Raw genomic sequence first — 9,723 nt, 5'->3', positions numbered from 1 at the left:
CACATATGTCCTTGGTGTGGCATCCCCTTGGCCTTCAATAAACCTGGATGTACCTGCTGCATCCATGCACCGGCAGTCCTTAGCTGCCATCTTCCAGAGGACAAGCGCTCCCTCCCCACGCTGGGGAGCTCCGGTTCACTTCAGGAGTCAACTGCTCAGTATTTTGTTCCCTCCTTGCTGCTCCACAGAGCTCTCCAGTGCCTCATTTGCAGCAAACCATCCCTCAGGGGGCTGGTGCTCTTCAGTGTACACTATTAAAACATGCAACTGACTTCAGCTTCAAAATATTACAGCGGGTAAAGGAGAACTATGTAAGCAGATTAAGGCCAAGAGGTCTGGGTGCTTAATTTCATTTCTCTGGACCCTGAGTTTTCCAGAGTATTTTATATTGAAATGCAGCTGCCATGACACCTCTATGTAGCCAATAAGGAGGATATAATTCATAATAAAGACCAAGTTTTTCTGACTTGTCTCACATCCCAGAGGAGGTGGGAGGCCAGGATCCATTTCTAGAGAGCAGCATTCACCCGCCTGAAACTTCACAACCCCCTTGTCCCGCACTTTCCAGCCTCACTCCCTGCACACCTTTCAGCTTTGAGACACGAAGCGGAGGCCCAGCTGACATGAGAGCAGCCCCCTTTTTCCATGCAGACCCGATTTACACCTCGGGCAGGCCTACTGGGAACGAACCCATTTGAAAAAGTTGTGATGCAGTGCTGTAATGGGATGATCACATACAACACGCATGCATTAGCAAACAGGGGAAAAACAATGCTTACACAGACTGCCACTAGCATTTTCTTCCAGTGCAACTTCGATAATTTCATAATTCTTCTTTTTTGTTTGATTTCTGTGTACTACATGGTTTATATACAATATACAGACAATGGCTTGTAACAAATTGCAAAACAGACTTTCCATCCGTATCAGTACCGCCAGGAATAACAGCAGAACTGAGACATCCACGCTTGTATGAAAGCTGATGCAGTACCTGCTAACACCAGACAAGCACTGAAGGGAGATGGTCAGCACGTTTCACAGACAAAAATGGCAGAAAACCAGCAACGTGCAGCAATGCTAGGTTCTGGACTTCACAAGTATGCTTTAGGGACCACTTTTACATACTCTCCCACCCTGGCCGCAGTCCAGTCCTGTCCTTTCTGAGCCCTTCCTGTTTTTCTCTCGTAACACTCCAAGCCACAGTCCACCACACCCAGCAGCCAGGTCCAGTCTCCTTACCCAGCCCGTTGCTTTTCGTCCAAGTCTTCTCAGACCACCGTTCACGGTTTCCCCTTCTCTGTCCTCCCTCCTGTACGCTAGGCACTCTCTCTCTAGGATGATCCACAGCAACAGAAATATTTCTCTTGTTTAAATGAGGGTGGGATGGGAATACTGCTAACATTAGCCTGTTGATGAGCTAGCCAGAAGGATGCAGCTCCTGCACCACAAGTCATAAGCTAGTAAGCATGGGAATAAGCTGAAGATTAAGGTCACAAAACGTGGACCTAACATTTAATGTTTCATAAATGGAATAACAAAATGCTCCCGATTTCTAGGAAGAAAATGTGTCTACAAGAAATCTTCCCCAATTTCTAGAAAGATACTCTAGGTGTTCCCAGTAGGTTTGTTAAGGGAAAGAATTAACTTCTGTTCAAGGAGCTGGTCCTAAACCAAAACAGTATCTACAGTAATACCTTGGTACATCACAGCCATTTGTGACACACAGATGTAACACTGGGTTGTAACTACTTTATAAAGCCCCTCAGGATTTATGAGGATATCTCTGCCTGTGTAGGCAAGAATTCATTCTGATGGAAATGAGCAGAAACTAAAAGATGTACAAAGATGGCAACAGGGATGTCTTCCACCATGTAGTCACTGGCAGGAAAAACAAAAAGCATGTGGGGGTACATCTCTACTTCTACTCTGCCTTACCTGTTTCTATCTCCCCAGGATGAAGTACGTACATACAGCAGATCATCATAAATTTTACTGCTTCTCCCTCCTTTGCTGAAACAAAAACGTGGTTGTTTTGACATGGCTTTGTAGAAAAAGGCATTAATAAATTTATTACTGACAATATCAGCTCACTGGTTTGACTCATATAATCAGTTTAGCAAACTTCTGCCAGTTTTTGTAGGAAACAGAGTTGAACCCCAGTACTATGTTCCAGGAGACTGTGTCATAATCTATATAAACTGCAGACTAAACCATAGCCTGATATTCTGCTGATCAAAATACACAAGAAAGGAGGAAAATCACAGTATGAGCATCTGCACAGCCTCGTATTTGTACAATTATTGAACAACGCTTAGTCTGAGAGTAAAGCCCGGGAGAGTACACAGCTGTTCCTCTCCCTATTCCTCCTCTACTACTGAAAGGGAGAGCAGAAACATTAGAGACAGCAACTTTTCAAGATTGACCTAAACATATCTTGGAGAACAATTAAATGAAGGTGCAGATGTTTAAGTGCGTTGCTGAACAGCACTTCCAATGAGCTTCTTCAATGGCAAGAGCTGTTTAAGGCCATTTGCAAGTCCCTAAACAGCAGCTTAAAATTGGTTTTGTGGAAAATGATGTCGTTAGCAGTTATTGTACTGCTCCCTATCCTCCCCTAGTGTGAAGTTTTGCTGTCACACATCACATGGGACTAATGTTAGAGAAGTGGTTTCCGTGGCTTCCAAGTTCTTTCATGTCAAGGCTGAAGCTGACAGTGGAACTATGATCATTCACGGTTATCAACCGCAATGAACTTTTTCTGAACTAAGTTTATCGGAAAAGACTGGGAGAGTTATGCTCCAGCTTCAGTTACATTTTAATGGACTCTGGACACCTAATTTCCTTTGGAACAATTTGACAATCCCATCTCGAAAGAGTTTTCAGTTAGTTTGCTTTCCCCAGTGATTCATTCTCCTTCACGTAATTGTATGAATTGAACTTACACAAGGTCTCAGATCCTTATCTTCTTAAAGTCAATAAGAACTGCATTACTTCTATAGGTAGTAGTTCATTTCCACAGCCTTCTTGAACTGTCTTTGAGAATTTATATAGGAGACTGCCCTGATAGACAGACTAGGAAAAACGCAGCAGAAGATGTAACAAAAAAAGACATTACAAGCCATGTACAAGTGCACATTATTTCTTTCTAATCATTTCCTGTTCTCCTCTCCTGTTTCTTTCTTTCCTTTTCAAAATTAAAAAAACCCAAACCTTTATTTATTCTATTATTCTTGGGATGAACCACTCCTTATTTTTGTCCTGCCAAGGCCTAAGCTGATCTTTGGCTAGCAAGTAGAAACAAAAAGCTAAATGAAAACATTATCCATACTTCACTCATGCCGATAGCCTTTTTTGTTAATGTAATTACAATAAAAATTCATAGCCTGAGCAAAGAAATTCTATAAAAGCATTCTGAATATAAGTCTTGGACAAAGGTTGTGTGAACAAATTCTTTATATCATTCCCTAATTCTGTTCATTGCCCCGTTACTGTGTTTGCTCAAAATATATTTTGACTACTGGACAGCTACCGCACATTGACTCTGATTCCCTGTAAAAGACAGCACATAATTCTACTTCAAAGTAAACTCAGTACTGGTGAGCATCAGGCTAAAGGCACAGCTCTGTCCTTCCTTGCTCTGTTGTGGTAAAAAGGACCGGTACCTTGTCTCTATTAAAGATCCGCAGCAAGACAAACACTCTAGTTATCCCGGCACAAAGAACATGACCTTATGTCAATAAAGGCAAGGAGCCTTTTTCTCTTCTGACACATCGAAGACAGAGCAGCTTCACAAATCTTTCACTCGATTCTACACTCACATTTATTCAGTAAGCAAACAGAAGCCCAATAACACAGGTCAAACAGTCATCACAGATAAAATACATACTTTGACTATTTTGCCTACAGCAAACCATCAAAAAGCTATTTAATAATTCAAATCATATGCAAAACAAGACTAGTCTAGTATTTAATATCAAGTTTCCTTATCTATATATCGAAGTCTGCATAGAAACTATCAGGCTTCGGTGGCAGAAGCCACTGAATAAATGGTATTAAAGGGTTAATAATATTTCAGGTGTCCTCATCTAAAGAGCCCTAATATTCTCCAACACCTTTAAGCCAAAGTCTTTCTTTACTTTCTTCTGCTGCACGTACTTTTCCGTGACCCCAGAGGCAAGCATGCGAGCTTCTTGTCCTTCTGAAGCTCCTAAACCATGACCATTTAAAATTCTCAGAGCACAGGCTGATGCAGACCCTCAGTTCTTCTAGAAACCATCTCCGTTCTTCTTCTGAAGAGAGACAGGCAAGACCTCCGAGGTCTCATTTCCTCAAAGAGAAGAGCCTCTTCGTTTTCTTATCCCTTAATGTTCTGAGTGGGGAAAAATAGTTTACACATAAAACCATTAATCTTAATATTTTTCAAATGGTTCTGTGCAATTGTTCTAGCCTCTGCCATGAATGAAAGCAATAGCTGTCAAGAAATAAAAGACCAAATAAACCCTCAACAATTCATCCAGAAGATGAAGTCTGGAAAACCTCCAGCCTCTCAATCTTCAACAAGTGCATACATGTCCCTGATTTACTCCAGCTACATTGAGCTAAACAGATTTCTTATCATTTTATTTGAAAAGCTAACTGATTGATAGATGGGGGGCATGAGCTTGTATTATTAGTGATCTAAAGTTATGCCGGTGAAGAACCATGGCTGTCTCATAACGACTACCTTTCCATTTAGTAGAAACTGAGTCTTCCAAGCACACAACGCAAATAGGCTCAGTGTGGATGAAAAGAGAGGAGTCAGGCTGCTATCAGGGAGCAAAGTTGCATCTTCTTATGAAAAATTAGTGACAATTTCTAGACGGATTAAATACAGGAAAGAGTCAATAACCACTGTGACATGGAAAAATGACAGTGCTTTTGTTTAAGCATCTTGGACAATGGGCTTTATCCCTATCCCTGTGGATGTAAAGTGACTGCATCACTTTTGTGCTTGAAATCCCAAAGCAGGCTCTGGTGTGCCCTTTTCTTCCATCTCACACCCCAAATATAAAACAGCAGGGTGTGTGACAAGCTCTTTCAGGGTCTTCTTCCCTCCCTCTCTGCAGGTGCCTTCAGCAACGACCCACAGCCCCCGGCCCAGGCTGCAAGGATGCCGGGCAAGAGACACTTGGCTGTTTGGGCAACGCCGGCTGAACGAACAGCATGTTGTTCGGGAGAAGGCGTTAGGTGGAATGGAGACCTTTTGCAGGCTATGTCCTGGAGAAGTATTAACGGGAAGATTCCCTGATCCATAGGCAGAAAGGAAAAAGAGACCTTTGGACCTTCTAACCTGACATACAGTAGCACCATACTTAACCTTCTACTCATCTCCCCTGTGCCAATAGCTCTAACTCATTTTCATTTGAACTATGTCATTGAAAGTATCCAGGCTTGGCCAGAAGATATCAAGAAATGCAGAACTTCCCACGTTCCTTGGTAATTTGTTTCAGTTATTAATCATTCCACCATTAAAACTTGTGTCTTGGTTAAATTATAGCGGCTTTAACTGCAGCCACTCTGTATACTGATTTAGACTTCTCTCCTCTAGATTAAAGAGCCCCTTAGTATCCAATACTCTCTCCTGTGCAGACAGTCATATACTGCAATCGAATCGCACCTTGATCTTTTTGTTAAATTAGACAGATTGTATTCTTCAATAGTTTTGCTTCCCCAGTGCTCGCCTCTTTCTTTTCTTTAATCTCTCCAGATAAGCAGTTGGCACACAAACAAAAAGACAAAGCTGATTTCAGTTGTTTTCTACTGAGGATTTGCCACATCTATGCAGACAGAGTTTTGGGAGAAAACATTGTCTTTTCATGGCAAGGTTTATACAACGCGACATGCTCTACAGCAAACCCAATTACTACTGACCCAGGGTTTGGTAATGCTACCCAAATTGGTCAATACACAAGGAAAACAATCTCCTTGTTTATCTACCAATGAATACGTAAACAGGAGGGTATTTCTGCCTGAACCATTTACCATTCACGAATAATATAGCTACTGATGAGACATCTCCTGTAGCTAAATTCTGAATGAGCAGAAGCTACATCTCTAAACAGCGTAATTCCTTGAAGATTCAGCACATGCCACATCTATTAGAAATGGGATCACAAACAAAATTAAATACAGATACTGGCTCAAGTCTCGACACTTGCCTGTAGACACCTGTCTCTACAGAGCACAAGGGGAGGAACACACATTCCTGTGACTAAGGTACGTAATAAAGAGCACTTGCACCGGTGGCTTGGCATGTCACAGTAAGGGCTATAAAGACAAACAGAACAACAAAAAGCTCAGGAGTTATCAAAACTGTGTTTACTGATCCTGTGGTCCTGGAATTTATCACGCGTGAGGATTATGGGGCGTCTCACAAGAGTGGACTCAAGAATGAATCACTGGCCTAATTCCTGTCCCCTTGCATTCATGGCCAACAGAATTAAGACATCTAAAAGCTCTTCAAACCCCAGTCATATATTAGTATTATTTAAGGCAAAACAAAACATAATGTCTATATGGTATGTCTTGATATGTCTTGAAAAAGATATGTCTTGAAAATATCATACCCTGATATATCTTGAAAATACCAGAGCATTTGGGAAAGACTGCTACAAAATGCTATGTATTTGATACAAGGAACTTCAGAGACAAAAGCAGTCATGGAAAAAGAACCGCAGGTGACGGTGAATAAAAAAAGCCAGCAGGAGCTCTCAGGAGGATGCTAAATTTCAGCAACCCATATCTATCCCTGCATATGTACCTGGAGTCCTCCACAGTTTTGATCCCCCAAGCAAAAAATACATAAACCAATTTGAAGCTCTTTCTTGTAAAGAAAAGGAATCAAAACAAGCAAAGGACTAGAGAATACCATTAGAAAGAAAGACCAAGGAAAAGGGAACGTATTCAGGCCAAAGACATTCAAGTGTCTTGAATGTCAAGACATTGTTCAGTACTAAGAGTAACAACATAAGCGAGGAATAAGTATCATTTATTCTGGACATCAACAGCAAACTGAAGAACAGATTAATATATACTGGAAGTTAGGGCCAGAAGGGCTAGGACCTTCTTGTCTGTCTTCCCACGCAGCAGCAGGCATGAATTTCAGCCACTGTATTAAGTTCAAATAAGCGCAACTAAACAAGGCTTGAAGAAACTTTAGAAAGACATGCAATCTGAATTAGGAAGTACACGCGACACACGAACGCTAGTGTCCTTGCCGAAGCAGCTCCAGTCATGTATTTTTTTTTAATGTCCATGAGTAACAAATCTCATTTGTAATTTGAATTTTCCTAAGTTTTTCCAATGTTCAGACTTTTATTAATACAAATTCACTGAGACAAACCCACGGTGGAATGGGCTGCATACCTGCATGTGCAGAATACCAACGTTTGCTACAACTTGAACAAACACCCACCAAAATGTAAAATCATGCTGATGCCAGTCCTACTGTGACAGCGTCTACCCTAATATGGCACCTCATTAGAATTAGCAACTGTGCAATTAACTCCTTACTCATACACAATTTGCACTGTGACAAAGGACAATTTTGCTTAAATAAAGATTTCAGTGTTTGACATGCAAGTTGTACATGTCATGGAAACATGGCTGGATGACTGATGAGATTCTTTCTACTTTAATTGCAATTCTACACAGGAAGATGGTGTTCTTCCATGCAAAACAGCAATAAATCACATCTACGTATTCCTGTCATGTGAGGTAGAAGGAAAAGTGCTCTCAGTACAATAATACTGGTTTGACTTTGCATATTTTTCTTCCTCTCCTCTCTTGTATGTGCCACTTACACTATGACAGAATGGAAGAGAAAAATGGAGAAAGTTAGCATGTTTGCTTATTAAACAGCACTTGCAGAAATGAGAATGATAGCATTAGCCACCAGCTGATATACAGAAATTAATAAGCATTCATTCCTTCACATTTGTAGACTTACTCATCCTACCTTTCTATTCACATAATGACGGAAACCTAAGTGAAGAGACACAGCCCTGTATCTGCCATATGCTAAGCAAGGCACAGACAGCCGTAGTCTATGCCCCGAAGAGCTGGAGAGGGAAATACCGGCACAGTCAAACAAGGCGGAAACAAAACTGGAAACCAACATCCAAAACAAAGGTGAATTCAAAGTTACAAAAAACTTACTAACAAAATAATTAAAAAAAAAAAATAGTTGAATGAATTTCCAACAATATCCTTCCTGTATAGTAAAGTATACAAACATGGAGGAGGAGGAAGAAATAATAATGACATCAGAGAAGCGGAGGGAACCTGACTTACTGTCACCAGTCACTCCCAATTGCTTGTGTAGTTCCCTGACCTCTAACTGGCTGCCCAAACCCATGCGTTACTGAAGCAGTTGCTGTACCACCGTTGAAGACAGGATGCTGGATGGATCACGAGCCAATTCTCCCATAGCAAAGTCATTTGGTCCTATAAAGCGTTTTAGAAATGTCGAGCGCCACATTTTTCTGCAAAGCCCTGACAGAACTATTTACAGGGGCTCCATAACATTTTGTAAAGACATGCACTGACATTATCCACACATCTTCCATAAAATTTCTTTCCTTTTAAATCTCTCTCCGGAGGAAGAAAAAATTACCTTTGTCACAGCCTTTTTTTATCAGCTACAAAGGTCTCTACTTTCAGCTAAATCTATGCAGAAGGAAAGTCTCTCCACACCCTGTGATACACTCCTGGTTGCTGTCTTCAGTCCATTACCTCATTTTATTTCATGTGATCATATCATCTTCAGTCTCTGCTACAAGGATTTGAAGAGGCTGAGGCAGATTTCCTACTCAGTGCACTGTTATTTGTATATGTGTGCAGAGTGACAAGTTACTAAAGTTACACACTGCAGAACACAGTAATATAGATGATACACCACGTGTATTTTTATATATAATATATACAGCTTAGTACTATATACACACACTATATGTAGCACTATATACTTACACTACACAGTATATAGTGCTACAGAATATATAATCAGGGTATTACTACAGTCTAATTTAATCGATAGCTTGGGCAAAGACAAAGCAGTCACCAAAGAAGAGGCACATACTAGGCAACAAGCAGATGTAATGGTATCTTCAAATGTTTAATTATCAACGGGTAAAAAAATTCACAATCTGAGAAGACAAACAACTCTTTATATACGCATATATTTATCTGTGTGTATATACCCTATCACACAGAAAAAAATCAAGAACATATTGCTGTTCCTATACAAGCTTTCTATGCAATATTTTTATCAGATTTTCTATTAAGTAACATCTAAAAATCACAAAAAGAACTAAACATTATATATTGAGTTGGCATTTTAAAAAAAAGAGCTAGAATGTATAAATATCATTAAGCTTCGGTGCCATAGGTACAAAATGACTTTTTATGAAGAAAATCCATTGCAATTACTCAAGAAAATAGGGAACAAAAAAGAGCCTACACTGGAACTGAGACACATAATAGACAGGATCTTACTTAACTGAAAATCACATCAGCAATTAACATCTCCTGGAGACAAATGACCGGTAAACCCCCCAGCTGAAGGGAGTGATAAAGCTTCATTATACCACTTACAAGAGATTTAACTACACCATAAATGAAAAACATTTTCATCCCCATAAACGTATAAGTAGAAGAAACCCTAGAGATAAATAAAAAAATGTA

The sequence above is a fragment of the Pygoscelis adeliae genome, unplaced genomic scaffold, assembly GCF_000699105.1.
Source record: "Pygoscelis adeliae isolate BGI_AS28 unplaced genomic scaffold, ASM69910v1 Scaffold278, whole genome shotgun sequence".
Lineage (NCBI taxonomy): Eukaryota > Metazoa > Chordata > Aves > Sphenisciformes > Spheniscidae > Pygoscelis > Pygoscelis adeliae.
The sequence above is the reverse complement of the archived record's forward strand: the minus strand, read 5'-3'. Positions refer to the sequence as shown.